Source organism: Entelurus aequoreus, linkage group LG14, assembly GCF_033978785.1.
Source record: "Entelurus aequoreus isolate RoL-2023_Sb linkage group LG14, RoL_Eaeq_v1.1, whole genome shotgun sequence".
Taxonomy (NCBI): Eukaryota; Metazoa; Chordata; class Actinopteri; order Syngnathiformes; family Syngnathidae; genus Entelurus; species Entelurus aequoreus.
Window position 1 is genome coordinate 45,899,605 of NC_084744.1, and position 20,907 is coordinate 45,920,511.

The window sequence follows — 20,907 nt, forward strand, 5'->3', positions numbered from 1 at the left end:
TAATTGGCAGCCCTAGATCTCATACATGAACACTATTTTTATCTACATGGACAAAAGTGCAGTTACATCTTATGGCCATCAGGTGTCATCGTTTAATATACACACACACATATATATATATATATATATATATATATATATATATATATATATATATATATATATATATATATATATATATATACAGTGGGGCAAAAAAGTATATAGTCAGCCACCCATTGACAATCAATGGGTGGCTGACTAAATACTTTTTTGCCCCACTGTATATATATATATATATATATATATATATATATATATATATATATATATATATATATATATATATATATATATATATATATATATATATATATATATATATATATATATACATATATACACTATATTGCCAAAAGTATTTGGCCACCTGCTTTGACTCACATATTGAAGTGCCATCCCATTCCTAACCCATAGGGTTCAATATGATGTCGGTCCACTTTTTGCAGCTATTACAGCTTCAACTCCTCTGGGAAGGCTGTCCACAAGGTTGCGGAGTGTGTTTATAAAGGAATTGTTGACCATTCTGCTTTGTGCACTGCAAGGTCCTTAAAGACATGGATGACAGAGTGTAGTGTGGATGAACTTGACTGGCTTGCACAGAGTCCTGACCTGAACCCGATAGAACACCTTTGGGATGAATTACAACGGAGACTGAGAACTAGGCCTTCTCGGCCAACGTCAGTGTGTGACCTCACTACGGTTGCAAAGGGGTGTAAAGTTTCCGGTAAATTTTCCGGAAACTTTCCGGAAATTTACCATGGGAAGTTAAGCTCGGGAAGTTATGAAATTTTGACCATTATTTTATTATACAAAGTTGGACACTGTCCATCTTATTCTATAGAATAAGATGAGAAGCTTGTAAAACACTAATGCAATGCCACACACGGATATAAATAGTCAGCTAAACAATTGGAGTAGCCTTTAAAACTATTTTACTGATGGACAAATGAATAGAAATAGGCTAGATTAATAAATGAACACTCAATCAGCATGCTAAATCAAACTATAACCTAAATTCTTGTATGACAACAGAATGGCTAACAGAACAGAAGGCAAAAGAAACTAGACGTTTTGATTTAGTATTTGAGGGTTGAACTTTACAGATCACAAAAAAGTTAAATTTGGATCGCTAATGTTGTTAGCATAAATGAATGGGATTTAACGTAGAGAAAATTAGCATCACGGCTACCGGAGAAATATTTTCGGTTCATTATGAGACTGGGATGGTACATAAACCTAGTTAGCTAGAAATATTGGCCCCAAAATCATTTAACAAGTACAGGAACAGCTAAGTAGCTTGAGTGGAAGTCTGCTGGAGTAGTCATACAGTAACAAGCAATTACACCTCTGTTCAACTTAAATACCATAGATCAAATATATTTACCCCAGTTATATCATCAAAACTTACCTGACTGGATGAAGTCCTTGGGCTCAAATACTAGTGTGGCCTCAATAGCCCTGCTGTAGTGTGTAGCATGCTGGGAATTATATGTGCATGTGATGGAAGAATGCACAATGCAGGGTTGAAATTCTACTGAATTTGCATTAAATCAGGTTGTTTTAGCTAATAATCATGCTGCAAGATCTAGCATGTTGCATTCAATGTTTATTCCCATTAATTTCCCATCAATTCCCGTTAATTCCCATGGAAAGTTTCCAACTTCGAATATTCCCGGAATTTTGCAACCCTAGACCTCACCAATGCACTTTTGGAAGAATAGTGGAAAGTTCCTATAAACACACTCCGCAACCTTGTGGACAGCCTTCCACAAGGTTTTAAGGTCAACACTTGCCTTGACCTTAAAAAGTAAAAATTTGAGGCCTGCTGTAGTACTCAAATCCACTCTTTGAGTGTCCTGAAGCAGCACACCTGTTCTGAGTTTAGGCTTCGCCATTTAAGGCTAGCTGGTGCTGCAGTCTTGGTTGGGAGATTGCCATACGTTTGTATGCTGTTAAACGCTATTCTTTTGTTTGATGCTTATAAGTAAATTTTTCCCACTTAGTCCTCGGTTTTTTGGAGAAATCCCAAATGCATCAGTGATTGTTTGGTGTGCATTTCGCTGCACAGGTGCCTTAGTGTTGTTTTTTTATGTCTTTGTTTATATTAAATACCTTGTACCCGCATGCCGTCTCCTTCTATTTTCTGCATCGTGGATCACAATCATCACTCTAATGCAAGCTAAGCGTGACAGTTTAACCTGAAACCAACTAATTTAAACTCTATTATGTCCTGTGGGAATATTTGTATTCTAAATCAAGGTCAGTCCACGTTACGGATACTGATTATATTGGACCTTAGAGGTTCCATTGTAATTACCTCTTTTCTGTTTTGAGAAATACATTTATAAAAATATTGTTGGCGACTTTTAGTTATCCATAAGTGTATAGGTCAAACACTAAATACTAAACGAACAATGGATAAAAATAACCTTCAATTTTTCAAATTTAATTGGACACTTGTCTCAGCTTTATTGTTTATTTCAGCTCCACTGAAAAAAAATTGGAGTGCCATTTACTTAAAAAAAGCTAGGTAACAATTTCCACACAGAAATTCTTTGTAACTTTTACTTAAGAAATAGTCAAGTAAAGTTTACTTGCCAGCAAGAATTATTTTTTTATCAAAAACACTCAAGTAAACATTACTAGAGATTTTCTTTCTTAGAGACAAAATGTACTCACTCTTTGATAGTAAATTTTACTCAAAACTACCTTTGTATCTACTTACAAAACCCTTATAAAAATGCTTGATTTTCAGGATAATTTAACTAGTTTTTCTTTACTTTATTCGGAGCAATATTTAAGTAATATTTACATAATATTTAAGCTACCACCTACACCACTATTATAATATGAATGTGTTGTATTTTTAACATGGCCTACTGTTAATTAAATTAAATTATCTTAACACATCTTCTACAAATATGAAATGATAACATACTTTCAAACAAGAGCACCTTTATTACATTTTCCAGCAGCATTACCAGACAAAACATTATAAAACAGTGATTTTTTGTGCGAAGAATTACAGGTAAAAGACCCAATAAAATGTCCTGAATTGTAACTTTTAAACTCAACAGCAAAATCTTTCAACAAGTTACATTGACAAGCGTCATGTACTGCTTCCACACACCAAAGAACAGCTATATGCTAGAACAGCATATGTACACTGTGGAAACTAGGGTTGTGAACGATAAACCGATGCGACAGAGTATTCGATTCAACAAGTGAGCGTATAGATTGCATCGGTAGCAGACTCCTCAGTCAATGCGAATAATCCATGAATTCCTAGTTGAATCTATAAAATCCGCTACACCTCCCTGATACCGAAGTACATGTCAAGCTACTTCCTTAACGTAAATGACCGCCATAACCACAACACCAGGGGGTGCTCCACTAACCACGTTAAACCCAGATTCCGAACTAACAAAGGTCTTAACTCATTCTCTTTCTATGCCACATCAATGTGGAATGCGCTCCCATCAGGTATAAAAGAAAGGGCATCTCTATCCTCCTTCAAAACCGCTATAAAAGTTCACCTCCAGGCAGCTACAACCCTAAACTAACACCCTCCCCGGATTGCTAATAATCAAATGTAAACAATCAAATGCAGATTCTTTTTCTTATGCCTTCTGATCTCTCTCTCTCTCTCTCTCTATGTCCACTACTTGATGTCCATATCCCCACCCCCCCACCCCACCCCCCCTCCACACTCCTGATTGTAAATAATGTAAATAATTCAATGTGATTATCTTGTGTGATGACTGTATTATGATGATAGTATATATGATAGTATATATCTGTATCATGAATCAATTTAAGTGGACCCCGACTTAAACAAGTTGAAAAACTTATTCGGGTGTTACCATTTAGTGGTCAATTGTAAGGAATATGTACTTCACTGTGCAACCTACTAATAAAAGTCTCAATCAATCAATCAATCAATCGGTTATAGAGTCATGGATCGGTTATCGCGAGACTTTGCATGGGTTGGCTAGATTACAATATGTGTCAGCGTCTCTAAAACAACGCGAGAGCTGAAGCTACTAGCCAAACGCGGTAGCCGTCTAGCTGGTATTAGCACGGGTGATAAACAAGAGACAACACGGAAAATGAATGTGGAGGAGAACGAAAGCGTCAGTCTGACCGAAGGTGATAATGGACCGAGAAAGATTTAAAAAAAAAAAAAAAAAACACTACAGTGGTGGAAAGAGCAGCAGGACTTGCCACTGCTGTCATCTCTCGCTAAAAGATACCTCTGCATCCCGGTGTAAATAATGTAAATAATTCAATGTGATTATCTTGTGTGATGACTGTATTATGATGATAGTATATATGATAGTATATATCTGTATCATGAATCAATTTAAGTGGACCCCGACTTAAACAAGTTGAAAAACTTATTCGGGTGTTACCATTTAGTGGTCAATTGTACGGAATATGTACTTCACTGTGCAACCTACTAATAAAAGTCTCAATCAATCAATCAATCAAGTGTTGTGCCGGGAAACGCACCCCCTGACGCGGGAGCGCGCTTACGTCACTCGTCTCGAAAAGTATATCTAAACTCGGCTGTAATGACCGAAGTGGCTGAAATCGCCTCTTTCGGCATAAAAAAGTACATAAAGTGAAATAATCCAAGTTTTCTTTACTTGTGGATGGATTAAAAATTGTGAGCCTTTAATGATTTCGCCGTCATTCAAGTGGCTGAAATCGCCTCTTTCGGCATCAAAAAGTACATCAAGTGAAACACACGGAATCTGAACGTGTGTTCAGTACTGCGGGAGACATTGTTTCCACAAAACGTAGTCTGCTCAAACATGAGCATGTGGATCAGTTGATTTTCCTTAAAAAAATCTGCCCTCCAAAAAAACAGAGGACAGTGATGATGAAAATGCACAGGCATAGTGTAAGTGAACTACTGCTTTTTGACCTGGGAAACGTTACCTCTCACACAGTAGTTTGATTTTTCTTTTTACATATGTATTTATTTTCTCTATTCTTTTACACAAAGCACTTGTCACTGTGCTCATTGTTGCCACATTTTGAGACGTGTACTAGGTGTGTAACTTCTTTACATTGTAATGTTGCACCTTTGTTACCTACCTCTAGTGTTCAAAACACTATGCTCAGGTTGAAATATTGAATCTTTGTTACCTACCTCTAGTGTTCAAAACTATGCTCAGGCTGAAATATTGCACTTTGTTGTTACTATTCTGTGCTACTTTTACCTCTGGAGTTCCCATCCTACAATTCAGCCAGACTTTTTTTGGTCCATGTCTAAAAATAAATACATTGACATGTGATTTTGTTGTTCTGTTTTTTTTTGCCAGTACCGTAAAGCCACAATGCTTGGGGATTTGGAGTCTTGAATATTAACCGTCAAATCGAATCGTATCGTTCGGAATCGAATCGGTCTGTAATAAAAGGATATCATTTTTGAATCGAATCGTAACCCGTGTATCTAGATGCATATCGAATCGTCTATCAGAGAGAGATGTGCAACCCTAGTGGAAACACTCACAGTAGAAGTTTATTTCGCAAAGACCGTACCTTGGGCGACATTTGATGACTGACACAAACTACATTAATGTCCCTGTAACTTTACCTGGTCAAGTGAATCCAGCATCGGTCTGATGTCCTTTGTCCTAAATATCTCCAGGAGTTTGAGAGTGTGTGTGTCCAGTTTTGACAAAAAGGTTCGCTCTAGATGAACTGTTGTTGTCCTTCTGAACTCATCTTTGATCTGAAACAGAAGATAAAAACACAACTTGATCAAGACACGCACTTTGCTAGAACAATTAATACTGTAGTCTCCCCAATATAATATAATACTATTGAGCATCAACACAAACGTCTGCCTTCAAAATTAGCATACATACCTATAGTGTTTTAACAATCCTATTCGCTTGTCTGATTCAAAACTACACATCTTACACCTCCATCTCATGTTGAGGCACCTGTAAAATAAATTAAACATCTCATAACTAAACCATATTGGTGTCATTAAAAAATTCGATTTAAACCTTCAACAGCACTATTTTGATCTTACCTTGCGTGAGCTGTTGAGACCAAATTCCTGAGAGTCAACGTCCTTCAATATTCTGTGAAATATATTGAGAAATTATATTATGACATCATTAAAATACCATGTGTTGCAATATGGGAAATTAAAGCAAATGTTTATTTGAAGAACACTGATGACACAGAAAGTTCCCCTTAAATATTTTTGACATTAAAATGACCATTAAAATTAACCTTGCTCCAAAATTACGAATCCCACCAGACAGGTTTAAGTTACAATTGATATATTTTCAGGTCCTGAAGAGGGTGTGCTTGTTGCTGCAATTTTGCAATCCGGTTTCAAAATTTTTTGAAACCGAATTGCAAATTGCAATTTTTTCTCATTGGAATACTTGTTTAAAAACATACTTATTTGAAAAAAAAAATGAATCCAGCTCCCCCACAGTAACCACAAAACTGAAACCATTATGAGCAGATATTACTGATATTTGCCACAGATCATATTATATATTACTACCGCCAAAAAAATAAAATAAATAAACAGCAGGAAATATCCATGCTAATGCTGTCGGACTCCGGAGCAAATTTGCTATATATATATATATATATATATATATATATATATATATATATATATATATATATATATATATATATATATATATATATATATATATATATATATATATATATATATGCTAGCTAACAACTGCAAACTTGGCATTGTGGCACACGGCTACTTTTTTGGATGTATTTACGGTTGCAGAACAGGAGATTTTTATTTTTACTAAACCTGTAAGGCTTCATTTATGATATATATATATATATATATATATATATATATATATATATATATATATATATATATATATATATATATATATATATATATACACAAATAAAAATACATCCAAAAAAGTAGCCGTGTGCCACAATGCCAAGTTTGCAGTTGTTAGCTGGCTAGCTAGCTGGCAGGCTAAACGGGTTAGCTAATGCTAACGTTAAGTATTCCATATTCCAACACTGACTTGAACAGATAAGCAAAGGCGACGTACAAAGTTAATTAAGCATATAACCTACCCATGTGGCTCCATATCCATGAACTTTCTTGTTAAATGACTGTCCAGCCATCTTCTGTCCTCCATGTCTGAGAGGAAAAAGCGCGAATGATCCTCTGACGCATGCGCTGAGTGGCCACAAGGTGGCGAGATTCACTGCTATTACCCAAGTATATTTTACTTTCTGGTATTAAGTTGTAAAATCAATATATTAGTTAAGTAAATATTACTTGGAGTGAATGATCAAATTTACATATAAAAGTGAGGATACAAAGTTACAGACAACCATCAAGTAAGACATTGAATAAAAGGTGAGATTTTAAAGTAAAAGGAGTGAAATAATAAATCCTTTTAAAATTTAAATGAATATCCGTTGTAACAATTACAAGGCCAAAAAATATTTTTTTTCAGTGCACCAAAACATGCTTAAGGCGCTTTTGGCCAAAAGAGGGCACTGCTGTCTTCATAATAATATAAGCTAAAGCTACAGTCAAATAAAGAAGAGTTAGTCATAATTGATATCAACACATAAAAGTGAGCTTTTATGTACAGCTGAAAGACTTATTTTGTATTTCTGTAATAGTGTTCATTGTTAGAAGCATGAATACACATTGTAGTAGCAATGGTTTAACCTGTTAGTTTGTACATTACAAGGCCTGTTGCGTAAATGACAGCCAATACAATATAGTATGCCATCAAACACTTTTGGACAAAGCTACTAAAAATGGATGAAAATGAAAGTCACAGTTGGCAAACCTTCATTTAAAGTGAATGCTACCAGTCAAACTTTTATGAGGACCATTGTATCTACAGTATATACAGTCACGATCAAAAGTTGATACACTTGAAACAAACATTTAGCTGTTTGGCCACAATACCCAGCAATATGTTTGGAGGAGAAAAGGTGAGGCCTTTAATCCCAGGACCACCATGCCTACCGTCAAGCATGGTGGTGGTAGTATTATGCTCTGGGCCTGTTTTGCTGCCAATGGAACTGGTGCTTTACAGAGAGTAAATGGGACAATGAAAAAGGAGGATTACCTCCAAATTCTTCAGGACAACCTAAAATCTTTAGCCCGGAGGTTGGGTCTTGGGCGCAGTTAGGTGTTCCGACAGGACAATGACCCCAAACACACGTCAAAAGTGGTAAAGGAATGGCTAAATCAGGCTAGAATTAAGGTTTTAGAATGGCCTTCCCAAAGTCCTGACTTAAACGTGTAGACAATGCTGAAGAAACAAGTCCATGTCAGAAAACCAACAATTTTAGCTGAACTGCACCAATTTTGTCAGGAGGAGTGGTAAAAAATTCTACCAGAAGCTTGCCAGAAGCTTGTGGATGGCTACCAAAAGCGCCTTATTGCAGTGAAACTTGCCAAGGGACATGTAAGCAAATATTAACATTGTTGTATGTATACTTTTGACCCAGCAGATTTGCTCACATTTTCAGTAGACCCATAATAAACTCATAAAAGAACCAAACTTCATGAATGTTTTTTGTGACCAACAAGTATGTGCTCCAATCACTCTATCACAAAAAAGTAAGAGTTGTAGAAATGATTGGAAACACAAGACAGCCATGACATCATGTTCTGTACAAGTGTGTGTTAAGTTTTGACCACGACTGTAGAATATAGGTATTAATTATTTGTATAAAGGCTATAAACCAGGGATGTCAAACATGCGATCAGGTTCAATCTGATGAGTTTGCCAAGTGTAAAATTGAGCTGCATTTTTAAATTAAAGAAACTGCTGTTCTAAATGTGTCCACCGGATGTCGCACTAGCAATTCTGTTAGGCAAGCAAATAGTTTATACCGGGGCAAGCGTATGCCAAGCAAGAGGTACACGGTAGAGATGCACGGTTTGCGGTCACAACCGCGGAGTCCGCGGATAAACCGCGGGTCGGCCGGGTGACATGACGAAAAAAATAGATTTTAAATAGATTCGGGCGGGTGGCGGTTGAACCAATTCGGAAATATATATACATAGTTAAATGTTGTTAGCCACATACGAAAAACGAGCAGCACTCTTTGAAACAGTCAATTATTCATCAGGCGTTCCTTCAGCGCAGCAGGGCGCATTTTAGAGGCCAGGCGCTCTCGCCTGAATCCTGGCACTGTAGATGCCATTTTATTCCTGCGTAGTGCTAACAAAAAAAAAAAAGTAAGTAGACATACAGTTGGATTTGTTAAACGAATTAGTCTACGTTACCTAGGCTATACCAAATAAGCCCATGTCTAACCTATATTGAGTTCGGTCAGCTGAATAATTTTGATGGTTACGTGTTGTTTGGGCGCACTACAATGCAAAGGAATTAAGGCAATTGCGTTGTTTATTGTGTTTTTTTTTCTATTCAAGATATACTACTTGGTGTTAATTATTTGGCCTCGTTTTCAAGTGAAGCGCATCTCCGATTGGCTACACTGTAAGGCTATTAGCCGGCTTTGTTTGTCGCGACCGTCTATTTTCATTATAATTCAAGTTTGATGATAAAGTGCAGTCTGATGGGTTTGATTTCCCCCCTTCAGCTATTTGCCTTGGCCAATAAGTTGCAGGTAATTTATTATTATTATTTATTTAATTTATTTTTGTTGAAATAGGGATGACATACATATGTTATTGTATAATTTAAGTTTGTGCGCGTGATTGACAACAGCCTAAGGTTTATGAGGCACATTTTTTATTTATGTTTTATTTCAACTTAAAAACGTATGAGCCTATGCCTATGCCTACAACATAGGCTATGTGTTTATCTTTATTTTCCTGCCTGTCGTTGACAATGGAGATTGTCTGATATTTTGTCATGGCTGCAGATCAATCAATAAAGGTTCATCTTTGTCGCGAAATTGTTCACTGTTTCACTGTGCACCCGCCCTCGTCCCATTTGAGGTTTATAACGTTAACAAGTTAATATTCATTGAAATAAATTCAGAATTTTTTTTTTTACCTAACGAAAATATAGGCCTAGTCTTTCTAAAACATTTTTTTACCTTCTTAAAAGCATCGTTCTGCTTGCTGCAACTGCGCACACAAAGTGTGAGGAACGCACTCCTGATCTGAGGGCATTGGCAACAATTTCTTAATGGAAATGACAATAATATTATTATAATGATAAATAATATTATCACGCATTAATATCTCTTAGCCACTAATGCGTGGCCAAGAGATATTAATGCGTGGCACGCATTGAATGTCTCTGCTGCATTGGATCAGTCTCCTTTCTTTAACAGGCAAAAGCTTTCTAACCTCACTAATGCCTTGCATCGTCTATATTAGATATATAACAACGGGCGGGAGTGGTTTTGATAAAATGTTGGTTCGGGTGGATGGCGGGTGAATGACGACTTTTGTGATGCGGTTCCGGATGAAATAATTGCCTATCCGCGCATCTCTAGTACACGGTAAAGCGGGGCTGCAACTCCTCCAACCTCGACCCAACGTAAAACTAACAGGAGTAAAATAAACACTTAGTAAGCCCACTTAAAATGCTGCATGAGACACTGCACATCGAAAACTATTGTCTTCTGTGCAATGTTAAAGAAAGTCAACAGTGGAAATGACAAATGCAGTAGTTGATACATAGAAAAGTTTTTATTTATGCTGTTTTTTGTTCAAACCTAGATGGGCTGTGACTTCAAGTTTAATTGTTTTGTAGATACACTGACCTTCCATTGTGTTCTTCATGGTGTTTTTGAAACGGCACCAATTTGTTCCTCAGAATTTTTCATTAACTTGAAGTGTTTTGTCAAGAGGATTATTTGTGACATGTGCATTTTCAGAATGCGCTTGTTCTATTTAGGTCCGAAGTAAAACAAAGAAAACAATCCGAAGTTGTATTTTGAAGTTATCATGCCATGATTTTACCTGTCCGGCCCAAGTGGGAATAGATTTTCCTCCAGAGATACAATGAGTTTGACACCCCTTCTATAGACATATCAATTGTTAGCAACGTTTTGGGGAAAATGACAAACTGTATATATTAGACTATAGCACTTAAAATGATGTGATTGCTAAGAAAAGACACTTTGATGGCCAAGAAGCTATGAAGCCATGAAGACCACAATCCCAAGCACATCTCAGGTAAAAAGGGTAAATGTCAGTCATTACATCATGTCACCAGAGGGCTCTGTCTCTCAATTTGTGTACATTTACAGAATTAGGATCAGATCTTACCTACATAGTTTTTCCAGAGTAATCCTGCTTAACTTGAGGCGAGAGCACCTTTTGTGATTTTCCCGTCAAATGTATGTGATTTTACCTTAGTATTTTTCATTTTACACACTGGGTTCTTAAAAAAACATTTGTTACCCTGAAAAAAGTGTGAAGGCAAAACGATACTACTAATATACAACTGGCGACTAAATCCGGCCCGGGAAGGACACCAGACGACCAGATGATCGATATCATAGTGACTTACTCGATGGACAGTTGTTCTTTGGTCCAGCTGGCCGGGGACATTTTTTTCCAGTTGATTTTGGGTAGGTGGAAAAAAGTTTTTACCACTGCAGGGTTTGTTAGCGCAAACAGCTCCTCTTTCGTTGTGAAGCAGTTTCTTTAAAAAGTGTCCTCCTTGTCGGATGCAAGAAGCCTTTCCATCGATAATAACGTTGTGTGCCGCTCAGTGCAGCAGAAGCACTCCATTTCTGTCGGCATAGCTTGGCAAGCTCTACATATTGTAAATAATGTAAATAATTCAATGTATATACTCTGATGAGTATCTTGTGTGATGACTGTATTATGAAAATAGTATATATATATCTGTATCATGAATCAATTTAAGTGGACCCCGACTTAAACAAGTTGAAAAACTTATTCGGGTGTTACCATTTAGTGGTCAATTCTACGGAATATGTACTTCACTGTGCAATCTACTAATAAAAGTTCCAATCAATTAAAAAACATTTACACTACCAAGTCAAGCCGGCGCTAACACTTTCAACCCCCGTCTGCTCCAACGTTTTACCCTCACTTTGTGGGCGCTAAACTTCTATAACCAGTAATGCAACCTCTGTATACTCAGGTTCAAAAAATAAGGTTGTGAATCCTCATTTGACCAAGTCAAGTCACCTTCGTCGTCTCACACACAGACAAAGAGTATGTTGCTATGAGCACTAAACTCAGTGCACCCAGGAAATAAGTTCCGATAATGCTTAAAACGACCAAAGGACATTGTAAATATTATACATATTGTTATGAATGTGTATGTTACTACATCATATACACCATTACAGCATGTATAAAAAAAACATTGATGGATGTTTTTGAAGTTGTTTCAGAGGGCTTTGAAGGCAACATAGGTGACTCCCATTAGCTGCAACATTAGTCGCATCTTGGGAGCATTTGTTTTTTTATTTTTAGAATCCTGAACAAAGAAAAATACATGAGTTGAGTTGAGTTGAGTTTGAGTTTATTTCGAACATGCAAGCATACAACATGATACATCACAATTTCCAGTTTCTCTTTTCAACATGTTCGAAAAGGAGTAGGAAGAAGCAGAGCTTATTTAATCCTACCCCTTTTCTTTACATAACAGTTGCTGAAACTTTTTTTATTCACTTCCTGTTCTCAATTTTTTCACAATAAACTCCATATGTAATCACAATAAAAATAAATAAATAAATAATAGTAAGAATTTAATAATAATAATTGGTGAAGAAAGTCATATTTCATATGATGAGATAAGTAAGATTACTTTAAGAATGAATGAATGAATGGATGAAATAAATTTAAAATGTTTGTCATGGTTCTTCTTCTTTGTACTTTGTAAACACTTTGAGTTTGAAGAGTTTCTTGAAGTGTATCATATTAGTACATTGTTTGATTGCTTTGCTTAATCCATTCCATAATTTAATTCCACATACTGATATACTAAAGGTCTTAAGTGTTGTATGTGCGTACAAATGTTTTAAATTACATTTTTCTCTAAGATTATATTTCTCCTCTTTTGTTGAGAAGAATTGTTGTATATTCTTGGGTAGCAGGTTATAGTTTGCTTTGTGCATAATTTTAGCTGTTTGCAAATGCACTATGTCGTGGAATTTCAGTATCTTTGATTCAATAAATAAAGGATTTGTATGTTCTCTATATCCAACATTATGTATTATTCTAACTGATCTTTTTTGTAACACCGTTAATGAATGAAGTGTACTTTTGTAATTATTTCCCCATATTTCTACACAGTAGCTCAGATATGGTAACACTATTGAGCAGTATAGACTATGAAGTGATTTTTTGTCTAGAACATGTTTTGCTTTATTCATTATTGACGTGTTTCTTGCTACTTTATGTTGTATATTTTTTACGTGAGATTTCCAGTTCAATTTATCATCAATCATTATACCTAGAAATTTGGTTTCATTTACTCTTTCAATTTCTATTCCGTCTATTTGTATTTGTGTTTGACTTTCTCTTCTACTATTACCAAATAGCATTATTTTAGTTTTACTAAGATTCAACGATAGTCTGTTTTTGTCAAACCATCTTTTTAATTTGTTAATTTCTTCTGTTATTATTTGTATTATCTCCTGTGTGTTCTCTCCTGAACAAAACGCTGTTGTATCATCCGCAAATAATACTAACTTTAAATATTTTGTAACTTTACAAATGTCATTTATATAGAGATTGAATAATTTAGGTCCTAATATTGATCCCTGAGGTACACCACAGGATATATTTAGCGTTGTAGACATGTGTTCGCCTAGCTTCACGTATTGTTTCCTGTTCGTTAGATAACTTCTTATCCAGTTTAAGACTAACCCTCTGATGCCATATCGTTCTAGTTTTTTGATTAAAATATTGTGATTAATTGTGTCAAATGCTTTAGTTGGATCCATAAAAACTGCTGCTGCACATTTTTTACTGTCTATTGCATTGGTAATTTCTTCTGTAATTTCAATTAAAGCCATTGAAGTTGAGACATTAGCTCTGTATCCATATTGGTTCTCTTCGAGTATTCTATTTTTATTTATGAAACTCTCTAATCTGTTATTAAACAGTTTTTCAATGATTTTAGAAAATTGTGGAAGTAAAGAAACAGGTCTATAATTTGTAAATTGATGTTTATCTCCAGTCTTATAAATTGGTGCAACTTTAGCTATTTTCATTTTGTTTGGAAATGTACCTGTTTGAAATGATAGGTTACTAATATACATTAATGGTCCTGAGATCTCTTCTATAACCTTTTTAATCGTATCCATATCAATTCCATTACAATCAGTTGAAGTCTTAGATTTACATTTTTTTACGATTATAACTATTTCCTCCTGTGTCACATTACTGAGGAACATGGAGTTGGGATTTCGCTCTATGGTATCATTATAGTCCTCAATTGGAACTGGGTCTGGAATCCTTTCTTCCAATTTTGGTCCAATATTTACAAAATAATTATTGAAGCTTTCAACTACTTCCTTTATGTTGTCATTGTTTTTATTTCCGTCTAAAAAGTATTGAGGGTAGTCCCTCTTTGTGCCATTTTTAATAATGCTATTGAGGATGCCCCATGTTGCTCTCATATTATTTTTGTTCCTGTCCAATAATTCACTGTGATATTCTTTTCTACATGATCGTAGTATTTCTGTTAACTTGTTTTTATACTTTTTGTACTTAATTTCTGCCTCTATAGTTCTTTGTGCTATAAATTCTCTATATAGTGTATTCTTCTTCTTACAAGCATTTTTTAATCCTTTTGTCATCCATGGTTGGTTATTCTTTCTCTGTTTATTACTAAGTTGTATCCATGGACAATGTTTGTCATAAAGTATTATGAACTTGTTTAAGAAATGTTCATCAACCTCTTTTTCATTATACACATTGTCCCAATCTTGCTTTTGTAGCTCAATTTTGAAAGCAGTCATCCTCTTCTCTGTGCACAGTCTTCGAAATGTCCTTTTGTCTTCCATTTTCTTCTTGTAGTGTCCATCATATATTGTAAAAACTGGCAGATGATCACTAACGTCGGTAATAAGTAGACCACTTGTAGTGTTATTGTCAAACTCATTGGTAAAAATATTATCAATAAGCGTGGCACAGTGTGCTGTGATTCTACTTGGCTTTGTGATTTTTGGATATAAACTGATGCTGTACATTGTATCAATGAAGTCATCAATAGACTTTTGCTTGTTAGGGTTCAATAAGTCAATATTAAAGTCACCACATAAGAACATTATTCTTTGACCATTGTCCATGTAAGTAGCCTTGATCCATTCTTCAAATGTTTCTATACTTGACTTAGGTGATCTATATATACAACTGATGAAAATGTTTTTGCTTTTTTCCTGACATATTTCAATGGTTATACATTCTAAGATATTATCTATAGCAAATTACATGTTTTTTACCACTTTGTAGTTCAGGTTCTTCATCACGTACACAGCTACTCCTCCTCCATTTTTGTTGGTTCTGTTGATGTAGTTTAGTTCATATCCCTCCAGATCAAAATCTATTCCTTTTTTATCATCAATCCATGTTTCTGTAACAGCAATCACCTTGAATGGTTCGTTGGTGTGTTCCAAAAAGTTATTAATGTTGTTGTAGTTTGCATACAAGCTTCTGCTATTAAAATGAATAATTGACAATTTGTTATCGCATGTTATGTTGCTATTATATTGATCATCTGTATAATAAAAACAATTATTACTGATGTGGGAGAAAAAATTTGTATCTGGATCTATATCATTTTCCAAATCCTGGTTTTTGTAATCTTTGTTGCAGAAATTTTTTAGTTCCATATTTTCTTGTTGAACAATCTTTGATGTTGTTTCAATAATCTCAATAAGTGTAGGTGAATGCAATCTTGAATGTAGGTCCTCTTGTTTAGTCGTCCCTTGGAACATAGTAGTGTCGATGTTGAATTTGGGTGTTTGTTTTCTGTCAGAGTCCATTATCATCGTTGTTTTGGTAGCTGTGTAAACTTTAAAAATTGTCCAGGTCCTTGATGTCATGGACAACAATTACTCTTGCTTCTGGACCTCCATTCAGCTTGATGTAGATTTTACAGTTGGTGCTCCAAGTTCCCTGGATTTTTCCCTGCCTTCTCAAGTCGCGTGCTTTCTTGGCGATTCCAGCATTGCGTTTTGTGAGATGCTCATTCATGTACACATTTGTTCCCTTCAGCTTCTTTCCCTGTCTCAGCAATGCCATTTTAGATTTTCTGTTTACGAGTTTCACGAGCACGACTGGAGTGGCGTTGTTGTTTCTTCCGTTCAGTGGGATGCATGTTTCGATGGTATTAATGTCAATTTCAATTTCCTTTGATTGCAGAAAGTTGACCACTTGCTGTTCTGCTGAGATCATATCCATTTCATCTGGTTCACCTTCATTATTCACAGCTTTCGCATAGGATCTTGGTTTAATTCGGTGCCCAGTCACGATGATATCATTCATTCGTTTGTCCTGATCCATTTCTTCTATGATATTCCTCAGCATGTTGTTGTCTTCTTGAAGGATCTTCATTTGTTTGCTCATTTCAGTGGCTTCATTATTTCTTCTGTTGTTCTGAGATTGCAGATTTTCTATATTTTCCTGCAGACTTTTCACATCTTGTTGGTGTTCTGTTGTTACTTTTCTCAGATATTCTTTCAATTCTTTCATTTCTTCTTTCATTTCTTTCAATTCTTTCATTTCTTCTTTCATTTCTTTCATTTCTTCTTTCATTTCTTTCATTTCTTTCATTTCTTTTTTCATTTCTTTCATTTCTTCTTTCATTTCTTTCATTTCTTCTTTCATTTCTTCAAGTATTTGTATTATCACTTCTTGATTCCCATCATGTCTTGTGTCCAACCTCAAATCTTGTTCCCAGTTGTGTTCTGTAACAGCTGACCCCGAAGGTTTCGGGATTTCAATCTTTCCTTTACCTTTTCGCATCGCGGCAGTCACTGACGTCACTGCCTCTTGCTTGTGTCTTAACGGCAGTTGCTTCTTTAGCGACTTGCGGCACTTTAACTTGTTTTTTCCAACAATTTCGTATCTTGCGCCGTTCAGAGATCAATTTGAGGTTTCAGCCTGTCAACTTATATCACTCTGCGACGTCGGGATCACTTTAAAACAGCTGTAAACTCTCCGTAGCTTTTGGTTGCTAGGCAACCGCTTTGAACTGCGGCAAGGCGCCTTTGGCTTGAGTCTAACGGCTCTCTCAACTGTTTGTATCTCTCATGATGATTGTGAATGATAGGCAAAATGTCAGAAAAGTGCAGTTCCCTTTTAAAGGCCTACTGAAATGAATTTTTTTTATTCAAACGGGGATAGCAGATCCATTCTATGTGTCATACTTGATCATTTCGCGATATTGACATATTGTTGCTGAGAGGATTTAGTATAGAACAACGACAATAAAGTTCGCAACTTTTGGTCTCTGATAAAAAAAAGCCTTGCCCCTACCGGAAGTAGCGTGACGACACCGGGGGAAAGACTGCTCATATTTTCCTATTGTTTACACCAGCGGCGAGAGAGATTCAGACCGAGAAAGCGACGATTACCCCATTAAATTGAGCGAGGATGAAAGATTCGTGGATGAGGAACGTAAAAGTGAAGGACTATAGCGTGCAGTGCAGAACGTATTTTTATCGCTCTGACCGTAACTTAGGTACAAGGGTTCATTGGATTTCACGCTCTCTCCTTTTTCTATTGTGGATCACGGATTTGTATTTTAAACCACCTCGGATACTATATCCTCTTGAAAATGAGAGTCGAGAACGCGAAATGGACATTCACAGTGACTTTTGTCTCCACGACAATACATCGATGAAGCTCTTTAGCTACTGAGCTAACGTGATAGCATCGGGCTTTACTGCATATAGAAACAAAACAAAAAAGTCCCTGACTGGAAGGATAGACAGAAGATCAACAATACTACCAAACTCTGGACATGTAAATAAACGGTTAATGCTTTCCAGCCTGTCGAAGCTTAATAATGCTGTTGCTAACGACGCCATTGACGCTAACTTAGCTACGGAACCTCGACAGAGCTATGCTAAAAACATTAGCTCTGCACCCACGCCAGCTCTCATCTGCTCATCACGACCCGTGCTCACCTGCGTTCCAGCGATCGACGGTGCGACGAAGGACTTCACCTGATCACCAATGCGGTTGGCGGCCCGGAGACGGAGGAAGTCATGGAGAGGTCGTTCGGCTAGCGCGTCTGCTATCCTCAAAGTGCTCCTGGTTGTGTTGCTGTAGCCCGCCGCTAATATACCGATCGAAACCTACAGCTTTCTTCTTTGCAGTCTCCATTGTTCATTAAACAAATTGCAAAAGATTCACCAACACAGATGTCCAGAATACTGTGGAATTTTGAAATCAAAACAGAGCTTTTTGTATTGGATTCAATGGGCTCCGAATACTTCCGCTTCCACTGTTGACGTCACGCGCAAACGTCATCATATCGAAACGTTTTCAGCCGGAAGTTTGCCGGGAAATTTAAAATTGCACTTTATAAGTTAACCCGGCCGTATTGGCATGTGTTGCAATGTTAAGATTTCATCATTGATATATAAACTATCAGACTGCGTGGTCGGTTGTAGTGGGTTTCAGTAGGCCTTTAAGCTTCAATTTATTGTAGACTTTTGAAAGATCTTTAAATGACGAAAAAAAAACTATTCTCTTTATTCTCAATTACAATAAATGGCCTTTAAATTAACACATTGCCTTCAAATGTGATGAATACTACTGTGCATATGTAATGCATATGAGGTGCTGTGAAACATTCTGTACACAATATATTTTAGGTATTTTAGGTATCGGACACCTCTCCCTGGATGCATCCTCGCTCGTCCATGCAGACTGGATACTGGCCGAGAGTTGGCGGGCGGCCGAGGGTAGAGTCGGCTCTCTCGGTTGCTTTGTTGGGTCTGCTCCTGTCTCTGGCCATGCTCCCCCCCACCCCAGCAGACGATGGCGTGGAACACCGCAGAAGCCACCACAGTGTATATGTATTTTTGTTTGTTGTTGTTGTTGTTTTACTTTTGTAGCTGTATGTAAAAGTAGCTGGTTGCATCAGCTCTGCTCTTTTAATGTCTTTAATGTCCTTTGTATTCTTTGATGTTTCCCTCTTACACACATGTTTATGTGTGCTATGGCTATGAGTTTTTTTTCCCTTGGCCTCAGTCTGGACCCCCTTTCCAGGGGCCCAGGCTTAGACTGAATTTTTTCAGTTTGCCTGTTTCTCACCTTTTTTGTAAGGGCCGCGGTAAATTGGCAGACCTTTTAGCGACCCTGTTCTGTCTCCCTGTGATTTTTGTCTGCTCTTAAATGGGATTGTGCTGAAAATCTTAATTTCCCCTCAGGGATTATTAAACTATTTCTGATTATGATTCTGATATTTGCACAGTAAAGGTGTGAAAATCCAGGCTTTTAATAGGTGGATTCTAACTATTCACGAGATAATTCCGCAAGACTGATTCTCTCCTCTTTCCTGCTATGTCAATGTGAATTATTTATCCTCGATCTTGAATCCGTGGCAGGTTTACCGTGTGAACAGCATGGGGGATTATGCAGGAAGCAAAGAAACACTTTCCCACAACCCCTGCTGTGCGAGGTGGCCTGCACTCGACATTACAATGGAAAATCATCTACACCTGACAGAGCTTGTCTGACGAGAGCGCGGCATCTTGTAAGGAGTGACTCATGACATGTTCTGCTAAATATGTGTGTGTAATTGTATGTTTGATTGTACAGTATGTGTGTGTTTTTGCATGCAAATGTGTATCTGTGTGCAGGGTTCGTACGGGTGCTTAAAAACCTTGAAAATGCTTGGATTGTAATGTTGTGTTTTCAGGGTTTGAAAAATGCTTGAATTTTGGGTGAAGTGCTTGTAAATGCTTGGAAATGTTCATCATATTTCTCGACAGTCCAACTCAATAGGCTAATTATGAAATGGAAAAAAATTAAATAAGCTTCCCTAAAAATGAACGCTACACGCTTGATCTGTTGGCTTTGCACGAGCCCTTACATTAGGTTGTTGTCATGCCAATACGGCTCGGTGTCGCCCCCAAGAGGACAGTGGTGCATCGGTCCATCATGCCGGGAGGTTGTCGTTTTAATGAACATGATGTATGCCTGAATTATGATTAGAGATGTCCGATAATATCGGCAGGCCGATATTATCGGCCGATATATGCGTTAAAATGTAATATCGGAAATTATCGGTATCGTTTTTTTTATTATCAGTGTCGTTTTTTTTTGTTTTTTTTTAATTAAATCAACATAAAAAACACAAGATACACTTACAATTAGTGCACCAACCCAAAAAACCTCCCTCCCCCATTTACACTCATTCACACAAAAGGGTCGTTTCTTTCTGTTATTAATATTCTGGTTCCTACATTATATATCAATATATATCAATACAGTCTGCAAGGGATACAGTCCGTAAGCACACATGATTGTGCGTGCTGCTGGTCCACTAATAGTACTAACCTTTAACAGTTAATTTGACTAATTTTCATTCATTACTAGTTTCTATGTAACTGTTTTGATATTGTTGTACTTTCTTTTTTATTCAAGAAAATGTTTTTAATTTATTTGTCTTATTTTACAATTTTTTTTAAAAAGTACCTTATCTTCACCATACCTGGTTGTCCAAATTAGGCATAATAATGTGTTAATTCCACGACTGCATATATCGGTTGATATCTGTATCGGTTGATATCGGTATCGGTAATTAAAGAGTTGGACAATATCGGAATATCGGATATCGGCAAAAAGCCATTATCGGACATCCCTAATTATGATACAAACAAACAAACAAGTAAACTATTCTCCCCTCTCCCCTCAGGCAGGAGACTACGGTCCAC

General features: G+C 36.5%; 1 long non-coding RNA gene across 1 annotated transcript; it reads right to left on the reverse strand.

The window, feature by feature from the left end:
• Positions 1 to 5,646: 5,646 nt before the first annotated feature.
• On the reverse strand, positions 5,647 to 7,223 carry LOC133665413 (uncharacterized). Its single transcript, XR_009828742.1, has 4 exons — positions 7,144 to 7,223; positions 6,092 to 6,143; positions 5,922 to 5,999; positions 5,647 to 5,785 (listed from the first exon to the last, which is right to left on the reverse strand). It is a non-coding gene; the product is annotated as an uncharacterized LOC133665413 (long non-coding RNA).
• Positions 7,224 to 20,907: the final 13,684 nt, after the last annotated feature.